Here is a 15158-nt window from a genome sequence, read left to right as displayed (position 1 = left end):
AATACCATTAAATTCTTGGTGCACGAAAGTTTTGAGTTCGGAGGGTTTTGCACATGGCCAAGGTTGGCGGTGCACCACGACATAGGTGGCTTGGTGGGGAGTTTTGGGAAAAAAATAAAATTCGTGGTTTTTGAGATGTGAGGGTTGGAAATGCCTACAAATGTCCCCAAATGAATACCATGAAATTCTTGGTGCACGAAAGTTTTGAGTTCGGAGCGTTTTGCACTTGGGCAAGTTGGTCGGTGCACTGCGGCATAGCTAGATGGCTTGTTGGGGAGTTTTGTGAAAAAATGAAATTCGTGGTTTTTGGGATGTGAGGGTTGGAAAGGCCTACAAATGTCCCCAAATGAATACCATGAAAATCTTGGTGCCCGAAATTTTTGAGTTCGGAGGGTTTTGCACATGGCCAAGGTTGGCGGTGCACCGCGGCATAGGTGGCTTGGTGGGGAGTTTTGTGAAAAAAATGAAATTCGTTGTTTTTGAGATGTGAGGGTTGGAAATGCCTACAAATGTCCCCAAATGAATACCATGAAATTCTTGGTGCACGAAAGTTTTGAGTTCGGAGGGGTTTGCCCATGGCCAAGGTTGTCGGTGCACCACGACATAACTAGATTGGTTGGTTGGGAATTTTTATGAAAAAATGAAATTAGTGGTTTTTGAGATGTGAGGGTTGGAAAGGCCTACAAATATCCCAAATGAATACCATTAAATTCTTGGTGCACGAAAGTTTTGAGTTCGGAGGGTTTTGCACATGGCCAAGGTTGGCGGTGCACCACGGCATAGCTGGGTGGCTTGTTGGGGAGTTTTGTGAAAAAATGAAATTCGTGATTTTTGAGATGTGAGGGTTGGAAAGGCCTACAAATGTCCCCAAATGAATACCATGAAATTCTTGGTGCACGAAAGTTTTGAGTTCGGAGGGTTTGTCACTTGGCCAAGTTGGTCGGTGCATAGTGGCATTGCCATATGGCTTGGGTGGAGTTTTGTGAAAAAATGAAATTCGTGGTTTTTGAGATGTGAGTGTTGAAAAGGCCTGCAAATATCCCCAAATGAATACCATGAAATTCTTGGTGCACGAAAGTTTTGAGTTCGGAGGGGTTTGCCCATGGCAAGTTTGTCGGTGCACCACGGCATAACTTGATTGGTTGGTGGGGAGTTTTGTGAAAAAATGAAATTCGTGGTTTTTTAGATGTGAGGGTTGGAAAGGCTTACAAATTTCCCCAAATGAAGACCATTAAATTCTTGGTGCATGAAAGTTTTGAGTTCGGAGGGGTTTGCACATGGCAAGCTTGTTGGTGCACCACGGCATAACTTGATTGGTTGGTGGGGAGTTTTGCGAAAAAATGAAATTCGTAGTTTTTGAGATGTGAGGGTTGGAAAGGCTTACAAATTTCCCCAAATGAAGACCATGAAATTCTTGGTGCACGAAAGTTTTGGGTTCGGTGGGCTTTGCACATGGCTAAAGTTGGTGGTGCACCACGGCATAGCTAGATTGCTTGGTGGGGAGTTTTTTGAAAAAATGAAATTCGTGGTTATAGAGATGTGAGGGTTGGAAAGGCCTACAAATGTCCCCAAATGAATACCATTAAATTCTTGGTGCACGAAAGTTTTGAGTTCGGAGGGTTTTGCACATGGCCAAGGTTGGCGGTGCACCACGGCATAGCTAGATGGCTTGTCGGGGAGTTTTGTTAAAAAATGAAATTCGTGATTTTTGAGATGTGAGGGTTGGAAAGGCCTACAAATGTCCGCAAATGAATACCATGAAAATCTTGCTGCACGAAAGTTTTGAGTTCGTAGGGATTTGCACTTGGCCAAGTTGGTCGGTGCACTGCGGCATAGCTAGATGGCTTGTTAGGGAGTTCTGTGAAAAAAAGAAATTCGTGGTTTTTGAGATGTGAGGGTTGGAAAGGCCTACAAATGTCCCCAAATGAATACCATCAAAATCTTGGTGCATGAAAGTTTTGAGTTCGGAGGGTTTTGCGCATGGCCAAGGTCGGCGGTGCACCACGACATAGGTGGCTTGGTGGGGAGTTTTGTGAAAAAAATAAAATTCGTTGTTTTTGAGATGTGAGGGTTGGAAATGCCTACAAATGTCCCCAAATGAATGCCATGAAATTCTTGGTGCACGAAAGTTTTGAGTTCGGAGCGTTTTGCACTTGGGCAACTTGGTCGGTGCACTGCGGCATAGCGAGATGGCTTGTTGGGGAGTTTTGTGAAAAAATGAAATTCGTGGTTTTTGAGATGTGAGGGTTGGAAAGGCCTACAAATGTCCCCAAATGAATACCATGAAAATCTTGGTGCCCGAAAGTTTTGAGTTCGGAGGGTTTTGCAGATGGCAAAGGTTGGCGGTGCACCACGGCATAGGTGGCTTGGTGGGGAGTTTTGTGAAAAAAATGAAATTCGTTGTTTTTGAGATGTGAGGGTTGGAAATGCCTACAAATGTCCCCAAATGAATACCATGAAATTCTTGGTGCACGAAAGTTTTGAGTTCGGAGGGGTTTGCCCATGGCCAAGGTTGTCGGTGCACCACGACATAACTAGATTGGTTGGTTGGGAATTTTTATGAAAAAATGAAATTAGTGGTTTTTGAGATGTGAGGGTTGGAAAGGCCTACAAATATCCCAAATGAATACCATTAAATTCTTGGTGCACGAAAGTTTTGAGTTCGGAGGGTTTTGCACATGGCCAAGGTTGGCGGTGCACCACGGCATAGCTGGATGGCTTGTTGGGGAGTTTTGTGAAAAAATGAAATTCGTGATTTTTGAGATGTGAGGGTTGGAAAGGCCTACAAATGTCGCTAAATGAATACCATGAAATTCTTGGTGCACTAAAGTTTTGAGTTCGGAGGGTTTGTCACTTGGCAAAGTTGGTCGGTGCATAGTGGCATTGCCATATGGCTTGGGGGGAGTTTTGTGAAAAAATGAAATTCGTGGTTTTTGCGATGTGAGGGTTGAAAAGGCCTGCAAATATCCCCAAATGAATACCATGAAATTCTTGGTGCACGAAAGTTTTGAGTTCGGAGGGGTTTGCCCATGGCAAGTTTGTCGGTGCACCACGGCATAACTTGATTGGTTGGTGGGGAGTTTTGTGAAAAAATGAAATTCGTGGTTTTTGAGATGTGAGGGTTGGAAAGGCTTACAAATTTCCCCAAATGAAGACCATCAAATTTTTTGTGCATGAAAGTTTTGAGTTCGGAGGGGTTTGCACATGGCAAGCTTGACGGTGCATCACGGCATAACTTGATTGGTTGGTGGGGAGTTTTGTGAAAAAATGAAATTCGTGGTTTTTGAGATGTGAGGGTTGGAAAGGCTTACAAATTTCCCCAAATGAAGACCATGAAATTGTTGGTACATGAAAGTTTTGGGTTCGGAGGGCTTTGCACATGGCCAAAGTTGGCGGTGCACCACGGCATAGCTAGATTGCTTGGTGGGGAGTTTTTTGAAAAAATGAAATTCGTGGTTTTTGAGATGTGAGGGTTGGAAAGGCCTACAAATATCCCCAAATGAATACCATGAAAATCTTGGTGCACGAAAGTTTTGAGTTCGGAGGGGTTTGCACATGGCCAAGTTTCTCGGTGCACCACGGCATAGCTAGATTGGTTGGTTGGGAATTTTTATGAAAAAATGAAATTAGTGGTTTTTGAGATGTGAGGGTTGGAAAGGCCTACAAATGTCCCCAAATGAATACCATTAAATTCTTGGTGCACGAAAGTTTTGAGTTCGGAGGGTTTTGCACATGGCCAAGGTTGGCGGTGCACCACGGCATAGCTAGATGGCTTGTTGGGGAGTTTTGTGAAAAAATGAAATTCGTGGTTTTTGAGATGTGAGGGTTAGGCCTACAAATGTCCCCAAATGAATACCATGAAATTCTTGGTGCACGAAAGTTTTGAGTTCGGAGGGGTTTGCACATGGCCAAGGTTGTCGGTGCACCACGGCATAGCTAGATTGGTTGGTTGGGAATTTTTATGAAAAAATGAAATTAGTGGTTTTTGAGATGTGAGGGTTGGAAAGGCCTACAAATGTCCCCAAATGAATACCATTAAATTCTTGGTGCACGAAAGTTTTGAGTTCGGAGGGTTTTGCACATGGCCAAGGTTGGCGGTGCACCACGGCATAGCTAGATGGCTTGTCGGGGAGTTTTGTTAAAAAATGAAATTTGTGATTTTTGAGATGTGAGGGTTGGAAAGGCCTACAAATGTCCGCAAATGAATACCATGAAAATCTTGCTGCACGAAAGTTTTGAGTTCGTAGGGTTTTGCACTTGGCCAAGTTGGTCGGTGCACTGCGGCATAGCTAGATGGCTTGTTAGGGAGTTCTGTGAAAAAAAGAAATTCGTGGTTTTTGAGATGTGAGGGTTGGAAAGGCCTACAAATGTCCCCAAATGAATACCATCAAAATCTTGGTGCATGAAAGTTCTGAGTTCGGAGGGTTTTGCGCATGGCCAAGGTAGGCGGTGCACCACGACATAGGTGGCTTGGTGGGGAGTTTTGTGAAAAAAATAAAATTCGTGGTTTTTGAGATGTGAGGGTTGGAAAGGCCTACAAATGTCCCCAAATGAATACCATCAAAATCTTGGTGCATGAAAGTTTTGAGTTCGGAGGGTTTTGCGCATGGCCAAGGTTGGCGGTGCACCACGACATAGGTGGCTTGGTGGGGAGTTTTGTGAAAAAAATAAAATTCGTGGTTTTTGAGATGTGAGGGTTGGAAATGCCTACAAATGTCCCCAAATGAATACCATGAAATTCTTGGTGCACGAAAGTTTTGAGTTCGGAGCGGTTTGCACTTGGGCAACTTGGTCGGTGCACTGCGGCATAGCTAGATGGCTTGTTGGGGAGTTTTGTGAAAAAATGAAATTCGTGGTTTTTGAGATGTGAGGGTTGGAAAGGCCTACAAATGTCCCCAAATGAATACCATGAAAATCTTGGTGCCCGAAAGTTTTGAGTTCGGAGGGTTTTGCAGATGGCAAAGGTTGGCGGTGCACCACGGCATAGGTGGCTTGGTGGGCAGTTTTGTGAAAAAAATGAAATTCGTTGTTTTTGAGATGTGAGGGTTGGAAATGCCTACAAATGTCCCCAAATGAATACCATGAAATTCTTGGTGCACGAAAGTTTTGAGTTTGGAGGGGTTTGCCCATGGCCAAGGTTGTCGGTGCACCACAACATAACTAGATTGGTTAGTTGGGAATTTTTATGAAAAAATGAAATTAGTGGTTTTTGTGATGTGAGGGTTGGAAAGGCTTACAAATTTCCCCAAATGAAGACCATGAAATTGTTGGTACATGAAAGTTTTGGGTTCGGAGGGCTTTGCACATAGCCAAAGTTGGCGGTGCACCAGGCATAGCTAGATTGCTTGGTGGGGAGTTTTTTGAAAAAATGAAATTCGTGGTTTTTGAGATGTGAGGGTTGGAAAGGCCTACAAATATCCCCAAATGAATACCATGAAAATCTTGGTGCACGAAAGTTTTGAGTTCGGAGGGGTTTGCACATGGCCAAGGTTCTCGGTGCACCACGGCATAGCTAGATTGGTTGGTTGGGAATTTTTATGAAAAAATGAAATTAGTGGTTTTTGAGATTTGAGTGTTGGAAAGGCCTACAAATGTCCCCAAATGAATACCATTAAATTCTTGGTGCACGAAAGTTTTGAGTTCGGATGGTTTTGCACATGGCCAAGGTTGGCGGTGCACCACGGCATAGCTAGATGGCTTGTTGGGGAGTTTTGTGAAAAAATGAAATTCGTGGTTTTTGAGATGTGAGGGTTGGAAAGGCCTACAAATGTCCCCAAATGAATACCATGAAATTCTTTGTGCACGAAAGTTTTGAGTTCGGAGGGGTTTGCACATGGCCAAGGTTGTCGGTGCACCACGGCATAGCTAGATTGGTTGGTTGGGAATTTTTATGAAAAAATGAAATTAGTGGTTTTTGAGATGTGAGGGTTGGAAAGGCCTACAAATGTCCCCAAATGAATACCATTAAATTCTTGGTGCACGAAAGTTTTGAGTTCGGAGGGTTTTGCACATGGCCAAGGTTGGCGGTGCACCACGACATAACTAGATCGCTTGGTGGGGTGTTTTGTGAAAAAATGAAATTCGTGATTTTTGAGATGTGAGGGTTGGAAAGGCCTACAAATGTCCGCAAATGAATACCATGAAAATCTTGGTGCACGAAAGTTTTGAGTTCGGAGGGGTTTGCACATGGCCAAGGTTGTCGATGCACCACAGCATAGCTAGATTGGTTGGTTGGGAATTTTTATGAAAAAATGAAATTAGTGGTTTTTGAGATGTGAGGGTTGGAAAGGCCTACAAATGTCCCCAAATGAATACCATTAAATTCTTGGTGCACGAAAGTTTTGAGTTCGGAGGGTTTTGCACATGGCCAAGGTTGGCGGTGCACCACGGCATAGCTAGATGGCTTGTTGGGGAGTTTTGTGAAAAAATGAAATTCGTTGTTTTTGAGATGTGAGGGTTGGAAAGGCCTACAAATGTCCCCAAATGAATACCATGAAATTCTTGGTGCACGAAAGTTTTGAGTTCGGAGGGGTTTGCACATGGCCAAGGTTGTCGGTGCACCACGGCATAGCTAGATTGGTTGGTTGGGAATTTTTATGAAAAAATGAAATTAGTGGTTTTTGAGATGTGAGGGTTGGAAAGGCCTACAAATGTCCCCAAATTAATACCATTAAATTCTTGGTGCACGAAAGTTTTGAGTTCGGAGGGTTTTGCACATGGCCAAGGTTGGCGGTGCACCACGGCATAGCTGGATGGCTTGTTGGGGAGTTTTGTGAAAAAATGAAATTCTTGATTTTTGAGATGTGAGGGTTGGAAAGGCCTATTAATGTCCCCAAATGAATAGCATTAAATTCTTGGTGCACGAAAGTTTTGAGTTCGGAGGGTTTTGCACATGGCCAAGGTTGGCGGTGCACCACGGCATAGCTAGATGGCTTGTTGGGGAGTTTTGTGAAAAAATGAAATTCGTGGTTTTTGAGATGTGAGGGTTGGGAAGGCCTACAAATGTCCCCAAATAAATACCATGAAATTCTTGGTGCACAAAGTTTTGAGTTCGGAGGGGTTTGCACATGGCCAAGGTTGTCGGTGCACCACGGCATAGCTAGATTGGTTGGTTGGGAATTTTTATGAAAAAATGAAATTAGTGGTTTTTGAGATGTGAGGGTTCGAAAGGCCTACAAATGTCCCGAAATGAATACCATAAAATTCTTGGTACACGAAAGTTTTGAGTTCGGAGGGGTTTGCACATGCCAAGCTTGTCGGTGCACCACGGCATAACTTGATTGGTTGGTGGGGAGTTTTGTGAAAAAATGAAATTCGTGGTTTTTGAGATGTGAGGGTTGGAAAGGCTTACAAATTTCCCCAAAATGAAGACCATGAAATTGTTGGTGCACGAAAGTTTTGGGTTCGGTGTGCTTTGCACATGGCCAAAGTTGGCGGTGCACCACGACATAGCTAGATTGCTTGGTGGGGAGTTTTTTGAAAAAATTAAATTCGTGGTTTTTGAGATGTAAGGGTTGGAAAAGCCTACAAATATCCCCAAATGAATACCATGAAATTCTTGGTGCACGAAAGTTGAGTTCGGAGGGGTTTGCACATGGCTAGGTTGTCGGTGCACCACGAATAGCTTGATTGCTTGGTGGGGAGTTTTGTGAAAAAATTAAATTCGTGGTTTTTGTGATGTGAGGGTTGTAAAGGCTTACAAATTTACCCAAATGAAGACCATTAAATTTTTGGTGCTTGAAAGTTTTCAGTTCGGAGGGGTTTGCACATGGGAAGCTTGACGGTGCACCACGGCATAGCTAGATTGGTTGGTTGAGAATTTTTATGAAAAAATGAAATTAGTGGTTTTTGAGATGTGAGGGTTGGAAAGGCCTACAAATGTCCCCAAATTAATACCAGTAAATTCTTGGTGCACGAAAGTTTTGAGTTCGGAGGGTTTTGCACATGGCCAAGGTTGGCGGTGCACCACGGCATAGCTGGATGGCTTGTTGGGGAGTTTTGTGAAAAAATGAAATTCTTGATTTTTGAGATGTGAGGGTTGGAAAGGCCTACAAATGTCTCCAAATCAATACCATTAAATTCTTGGTGCACGAAAGTTTTGAGTTCGGAGGGTTTTGCACATGGCCAAGGTTGGCGGTGCACCACGGCATAGCTAGATGGCTTGTTGGGGAGTTTTGTGAAAAAATGAAATTCGTGGTTTTTGAGATGTGAGGGTTGGAAAGGCCTACAAATGTCCCCAAATGAATACCATGAAATTCTTGGTGCACGAAAGTTTTGAGTTCGGAGGGGTTTGCACATGGCCAAGGTTGTCGGTGCACCACGGCAAAGCTAGATTGGTTGGTTGGGAATTTTTATGAAAAAATGAAATTAGTGGTTTTTGAGATGTGAGGGTTGGAAAGGCCTACAAATGTCCCCAAATGAATACCATAAAATTCTTGGTGCACGAAAGTTTTGAGTTCGGAGGGATTTGCACATGCCAAGCTTGTCGGTGCACCACGGCATAACTTGATTGGTTGGTGGGGAGTTTTGTGAAAAAATGAAATTCGTGGTTTTTGAGATGTGAGGGTTGGAAAGGCTTACAAATTTCCCCAAAATGAAGACCATGAAATTGTTGGTGCAGGAAAGTTTTGGGTTCGGAGGGCTTTGCACATGGCCAAAGTTGGCGGTGCACCACGGCATAGCTAGATTGCTTGCGGGGGAGTTTTTTGAAAAAATGAAATTCGTGATTTTTGAGATGTGAGGGTTGGACAGGCCTACAAATGTCCGCAAATGAATACCGTGAAAATCTTGGTGCACGAAAGTTTTGAGTTCGGCGGGTTTTGCACATGACCAAGGTTGGCGGTGCACGACGGCATCTGTGGCTTGGTGGGGAGTTTTGTGTAAAAATGAAATTCGTGATTTTTGAGATGTGAGGGTTGGAAAGGGCTACAAATGTCCCCAAATGAACACCATGAAATTCTTGGTGCATGAAAGTTTTGAGTTCGGAGGGGTTTGCACATGGCTAGGTTGTCGGTGCACCACGCATAGCTTGATTGCTTGGTGGGGAGTTTTGTGAAAAAATGAAATTCGTGGTTTTTGAGATGTGAGGGTTGAAAAGGCCTACAAATGTCCCCAAATGAAGACCATTAAATTCTTGGTGAATGAAAGTTTTTAGTTCGGAGGGTTTTGCACATCGCCAAGGTTGGCGGTGCACCACGACATAAATAAATGGCTTGGTGGGGTGTTTTGTGAAAAAATGAAATTCGTGATTTTTGAGATGTGAGGGTTGGAAAGGCCTATAAATGTCCGCAAATGAATACCATGAAAATCTTGGTGCACGAAAGTTTTGAGTTCAGAGGGTTTTGCACATGGCCAAGGTTGGCAGTGCACCACGGCATAGGTGGCTTGGTAGGGAGTTTTGTGAAACAATGAAATTCATGATTTTTGAGATATGAGGGTTGGAAAGGCCTACAAATGTCCCCAAATGAATACCATGAAATTCTTGGTGCACGAAAGTTTTGAGTTCGGAGGGTTTGTCACTTGGCCAAGTTGGTCGGTGCATAGTGGCATTGCCATATGGCTTGCGGGGAGTTTTGTGAAAAAATGAAATTCGTGGTTTTTGAGATGTGAGGATTGAAAAGGCGTACAAATATCCCCAAATGAATACCATGAAATTCTTGGTGCACGAAAGTTTTGAGTTCGGAGGGGTTTGCACATGGCTAGGTTGTCGGTGCACCACGAATAGCTTGATTGCTTGGTGGGGAGTTTTGTGAAAAAAAAGAAATTCGTGGTTTTTGAGATGTGATGGTTGGAAAGGCCTACAAATGTCCCCAAATGTAGACCATTAAATTCTTGGTGAATGAAAGTTTTTAGTTCGGAGGGTTTTGCACATGGCCAAGGTTGGCGGTGCACCACGACATAACTAGATGGCTTGATGGGGTGTTTTGTGAAAAAATGAAATTCGTGATTTTTGAGATGTGAGGGTTGGAAAGGCCTACAAATGTCCCAAAATGAATACCATTAAATTCTTGGTGCACGAAAGTTTTGAGTTCGGAGGGTTTTGCACATGGCCAAGGTTGGCAGTGCACCACGGCATAGCTAGATGGCTTGTTGGGGATTTTTGTGAAAAAATGAAATTCGTGATTTTTGAGATGTGAGGGTTGGATAGGCCTACAAATGTCCCCAAATGAATACCATGAAATTCTTGGTGCACGAAAGTTTTAAGTTCTGAGGGTTTGTCACTTGGCCAAGTTGGTCGATGCATAGTGGCATTGCCATAGGGCTTGGGGAGAGTTTTGTGAAAAAATGAAATTCGTGGTTTTTGAGATGTGAGGGTTGAAAAGGCCTGCAAATATCCCCAAATGAATACCATGAAATTCTTGGTGCACGAAAGTTTTTAGTTCGGAGGGGTTTGCACATGGGAAGCTTGTCGGTGCACCACGGCATAACTTGATTGGTTGGTGGGGAGTTTTGTGAAAAATGAAATTCGTGGTTTTTGAGATGTGAGGGTTGGAAAGGCTTACAAATTTCCCCAAATGAAGACCATTAAATTCTTGGGGCATGAAAGTTTTGAGTTCGGAGGGGTTTGCACATGGCAAGCTTGTCGGTGCACCACGGCATAACTTGATTGGTTGGTGGGGAGTTTTGTGAAAAAATGAAATTCGTAGTTTTTGAGATGTGAGGGTTGGAAAGGCTTACAAATTTCCCCAAATGAATACCATTAAATTCTTGGTGCACGAAAGTTTTGAGTTCGGAGGGTTTTCCACATGGCCAAGGTTGGCGGTGCACCACGGCATAGCTAGATGGCTTGGTGGGGAGTTTTGTTAAAAAATGAAATTCGTGATTTTTGAGATGTGAGGGTTAGAAAGGCCTACAAATGTCCGCAAATGAATACCATGAAAATCTTGGTGCACGAAAGTTTTGAGTTCGGAGGGTTTTGCACTTGGCCAAGTTGGTCGGTGCACTACGGCATAGCTAGATGGCATGTTAGGGAGTTTTGTGAAAAATAGAAATTCGTGGTTTTTGGGATGTGAGGGTTGGAAAGGCCTACAAATGTCCCCAAATGAATACCATCAAAATCTTGGTGCATGAAAGTTTGAGTTCGGAGGGTTTTGCACATGGCCAATGTTGACGGTGCACCACGGCATAGCTAGTTTGGTTGGTTGGGAATTTTTATGAAAAAATGAAATTCGTGGTTTTTAGGATGTGAGGGTTGGAAAGGCCTACAAATGTCCCCAAATGAATACCATGAAAATCTTGGTGCACGAAAGTTTTGAGTTCGGAGGGTTTTGCACATGGCCAAGGTTGGCGGTGCACCACGGCATAGGTGGCTTGGTGGGGAGTTTTGTGAAAAAAATGAAATTCGTGGTTTTTGAGATGTGAGGGTTGGAAATGCCTACAAATGTCCCCAAATGAATACCATGAAATTCTTGGTGCACGAAAGGTTTGAGTTCGGAGGGGTTTGCACATGGCCAAGGTTGTCGGTGCACCACGGCATAGCTAGATTGGTTGGTTGGGAATTTTTATGAAAAAATGAAATTCGTGGTTTTTGAGATGTGAGGGTTGGAAAGGCCTACAAATGTCCCCAAATGAATACCATGAAAATCTTGGTGCACGAAAGTTTTGAGTTCGGAGGGTTTTGCACATGGCCAAGGTTGGCGGTGCACGACGGCATAGGTGGCTTGGGGGGAGTTTTGTGAAAAAATGAAATTCGTGGTTTTTGAGATGTGAGGGTTGAAAAGGCCTACAAATATCCCCAAATGAATACCATGAAATTCTTGGTGCACGAAAGTTTTGAGTTCGGAGGGTTTTGCACTTGGGCAAGTTGTCGGTGCACCACGCATAGCTTGATTGCTTGGTGGGGAGTTTTGTGAAAAAATGAAATTCGTGGTTTTTGAGATGTGAGGTTTGAAAAGGCCTACAAATGTCCCTAAATGAAGACCATTAAATTCTTGGTGAATGAAAGTTTTGAGTTCGGAGGGTTTTGCACATGGCCAAGGTTGGCGGTGCACCACGACATAACTAGATGGCTTGGTGGGGTGTTTTGTGAAAAAATGAAATTCGTGATTTTTGAGATGTGAGGGTTGGAAAGGCCTACAAATGTCCGCAAATGAATACCATGAACATCTTGGTGCACGAAAGTTTTGAGTTCGGAGGGTTTTGCACATGGCCAAGGTTGGCAGTGCACCACGGCATATGTGGCTTAGTGGGGAGTTTTGTGAAAAAATGAAATTCGTGATTTTTGAGATGTGAGGGTTGGAAAGGGCTACAAATGACCCAAAATGAATACCATGAAATTCTTGGTGCATGAAAGTTTTGAGTTCGGAGGGGTTTGCACATGGCAAGGTTGTCGGTGCACCCTGGCATAGCTTGATTGCTTGGTAGGGAGTTTTGTTAAAAAATGAAATTCGTGGTTTTTGAGATGTGAGGGTTGGAAAGGCCTAAAAATGTCCCCAAACGAAGACCATTAAATTCTTGGTGAATGAAAGTTTTGAGTTCGGAGGGTTTTGCACATGGCCAAGGTTGGCGGTGCACCACGACATAACTAAATTGCTTGGTGGGGTGTTTTGTGAAAAAATGAAATTCGTGATTTTTGAGATGTGAGGGTTGGAAAGGCCTACAAATGTCCGCAAATGAATACCATGAAAATCTTGGTGCACGAAAGTTTTGAGTTCGGAGGGTTTTGCACATGGCCAAGGTTGGCAGTGCACCACGGCATATGTGGCTTAGTGAGGAGTTTTGTGAAAAAATGAAATTCGTGATTTTTGAGATGTGAGGGCTGGAAAGGGCTACAAATGTCCCCAAATGAATACCATGAAATTCTTGGTGCATGAAAGTTTTGAGTTCGGAGGGGTTTGCACATGGCAAGGTTGTCGGTGCACCCTGGCATAGCTTGATTGCTTGGTGGGGAGTTTTGTTAAAAAATGAAATTCGTGGTTTTTGAGATGTGAGGGTTGGAAAGGCCTAAAAATGTCCCCAAACGAAGACCATTAAGTTCTTGGTGCACGAAAGTTTTGAGTTTGGAGGGGTTTGCACATGGGAAGCTTGTCGGTGCACCACGACATAACTTGATTGGTTGGTGGGGAGTTTTGTGAAAAAAAGAAATTCGTGGTTTTTGAGATGTGAGGGTTGGAAAGGCTTACAAATGTCCCCAAATGAAGCCATTAAATTCTTGGTGCATGAAAGTTTTGAGTTCGGAGGGATTTGCACATGGCAAGCTTGTCGGTGCACCATGGCATAACTTGATAGGTTGGTGGGGAGTTTTGTGAAAAAATGAAATTCGTGGTTTTTGAGATGTGAGGGTTGGAAAGGCATACAAATGTCCCCAAATGAAGACCAGTAAGTTCTTGGTGAATGAAAGTTTTGAGTTCGGAGGGTTTTGCACATGGCCAAGGTTGGCGGTGCACCACGGCATAGCTAGATGGCTTGATGGGGAGTTTTGTTAAAAAATGAAATTCGTGATTTTTGAGATGTGAGGGTTGGAAAGGCCTACAAATGTCCCCAAATGAATACCATTAAATTCTTGGTGCACGAAAGTTTTGAGTTCGGAGGGTTTTGCACATGGCCAAGGTTGGCGGTGCACGACGGCATAGGTGGCTTGGTAGGGAGTTTTGTGAAATAATGAAATTCGTGATTTTTGAGATGTGAGGGTTGGAAAGGCTTACAAATTTCCCCAAAATGAAGACCATGAAATTGTTGGTGCAGGAAAGTTTTGGGTTCGGAGGGCTTTGCACATGGCCAAAGTTGGCGGTGCACCACGGCATAGCTAGATTGCTTGCGGGGGAGTTTTTTGAAAAAATGAAATTCGTGATTTTTGAGATGTGAGGGTTGGAAAGGCCTACAAATGTCCGCAAATGAATACCGTGAAAATCTTGGTGCACGAAAGTTTTGAGTTCGGCGGGTTTTGCACATGACTAAGGTTGGCGGTGCACGACGGCATATGTGGCTTGGTGGGGAGTTTTGTGTAAAAATGAAATTCGTGATTTTTGAGATGTGAGGGTTGGAAAGGGCTACAAATGTCCCCAAATGAACACCATGAAATTCTTGGTGCATGAAAGTTTTGAGTTCGGAGGGGTTTGCACATGGCTAGGTTGTCGGTGCCCCACGCATAGCTTGATTGCTTGGTGGGGAGTTTTGTGAAAAAATGAAATTCGTGGTTTTTGAGATGTGAGGGTTGAAAAGGCCTACAAATGTCCCCAAATGAAGACCATTAAATTCTTGATGAATGAAAGTTTTTAGTTCGGAGGGTTTTGCACATCGCCAAGGTTGGCGGTGCACCACGACATAAATAGATGGCTTGGTGGGGTGTTTTGTGAAAAAATGAAATTCGTGATTTTTGAGATGTGAGGGTTGGAAAGGCCTATAAATGTCCGCAAATGAATACCATGAAAATCTTGGTGCATGAAAGTTTTGAGTTCAGAGGGTTTTGCACATGGCCAAGGTTGGCAGTGCACCACGGCATAGGTGGCTTGGTAGGGAGTTTTGTGAAACAATGAAATTCATGATTTTTGAGATATGAGGGTTGGAAAGGCCTACAAATGTCCCCAAATGAATACCATGAAATTCTTCGTGCACGAAAGTTTTGAGTTCGGAGGGTTTGTCACTTGGCCAAGTTGGTCGGTGCATAGTGGCATTGCCATATGGCTTGGGGGCAGTTTTGTGAAAAAATGAAATTCGTGGTTTTTGAGATGTGAGGATTGAAAAGGCGTACAAATATCCCCAAATGAATACCATGAAATTCTTGGTGCACGAAAGTTTTGAGTTTGGAGGGGTTTGCACATGGCTAGGTTGTCGGTGCACCACGAATAGCTTGATTGCTTGGTGGGGAGTTTTGTGAAAAAATGAAATTCGTGGTTTTTGAGATGTGAGGGTTGGAAAGGCCTACAAATGTCCCCAAATGTAGACCATTAAATTCTTGGTGAATGAAAGTTTTTAGTTCGGAGGGTTTTGCACATGGCCAAGGTTGGTGGTGCACCACGACATAACCAGATGGCTTGGTGGGGTGTTTTGTGAAAAAATGAAATTCGTGATTTTTGAGATGTGAGGGTTGGAAAGGCCTACAAATGTCCGCAAATGAATACCATGAACATCTTGGTGCACGAAAGTTTTGAGTTCGGAGGGTTTTGCACATGGCCAAGGTTGGCAGTGCACCACGGCATGTGTGGCTTAGTGGGGAGTTT

This window comes from Vigna unguiculata, chromosome 10, assembly GCF_037176805.1.
Source record: "Vigna unguiculata cultivar grain cowpea cultivar isolate G323 ecotype 2 chromosome 10, ASM3717680v1, whole genome shotgun sequence".
NCBI classification, from domain to species: Eukaryota; Viridiplantae; Streptophyta; class Magnoliopsida; order Fabales; family Fabaceae; genus Vigna; species Vigna unguiculata.
This window is presented reverse-complemented; position numbering follows the sequence as displayed.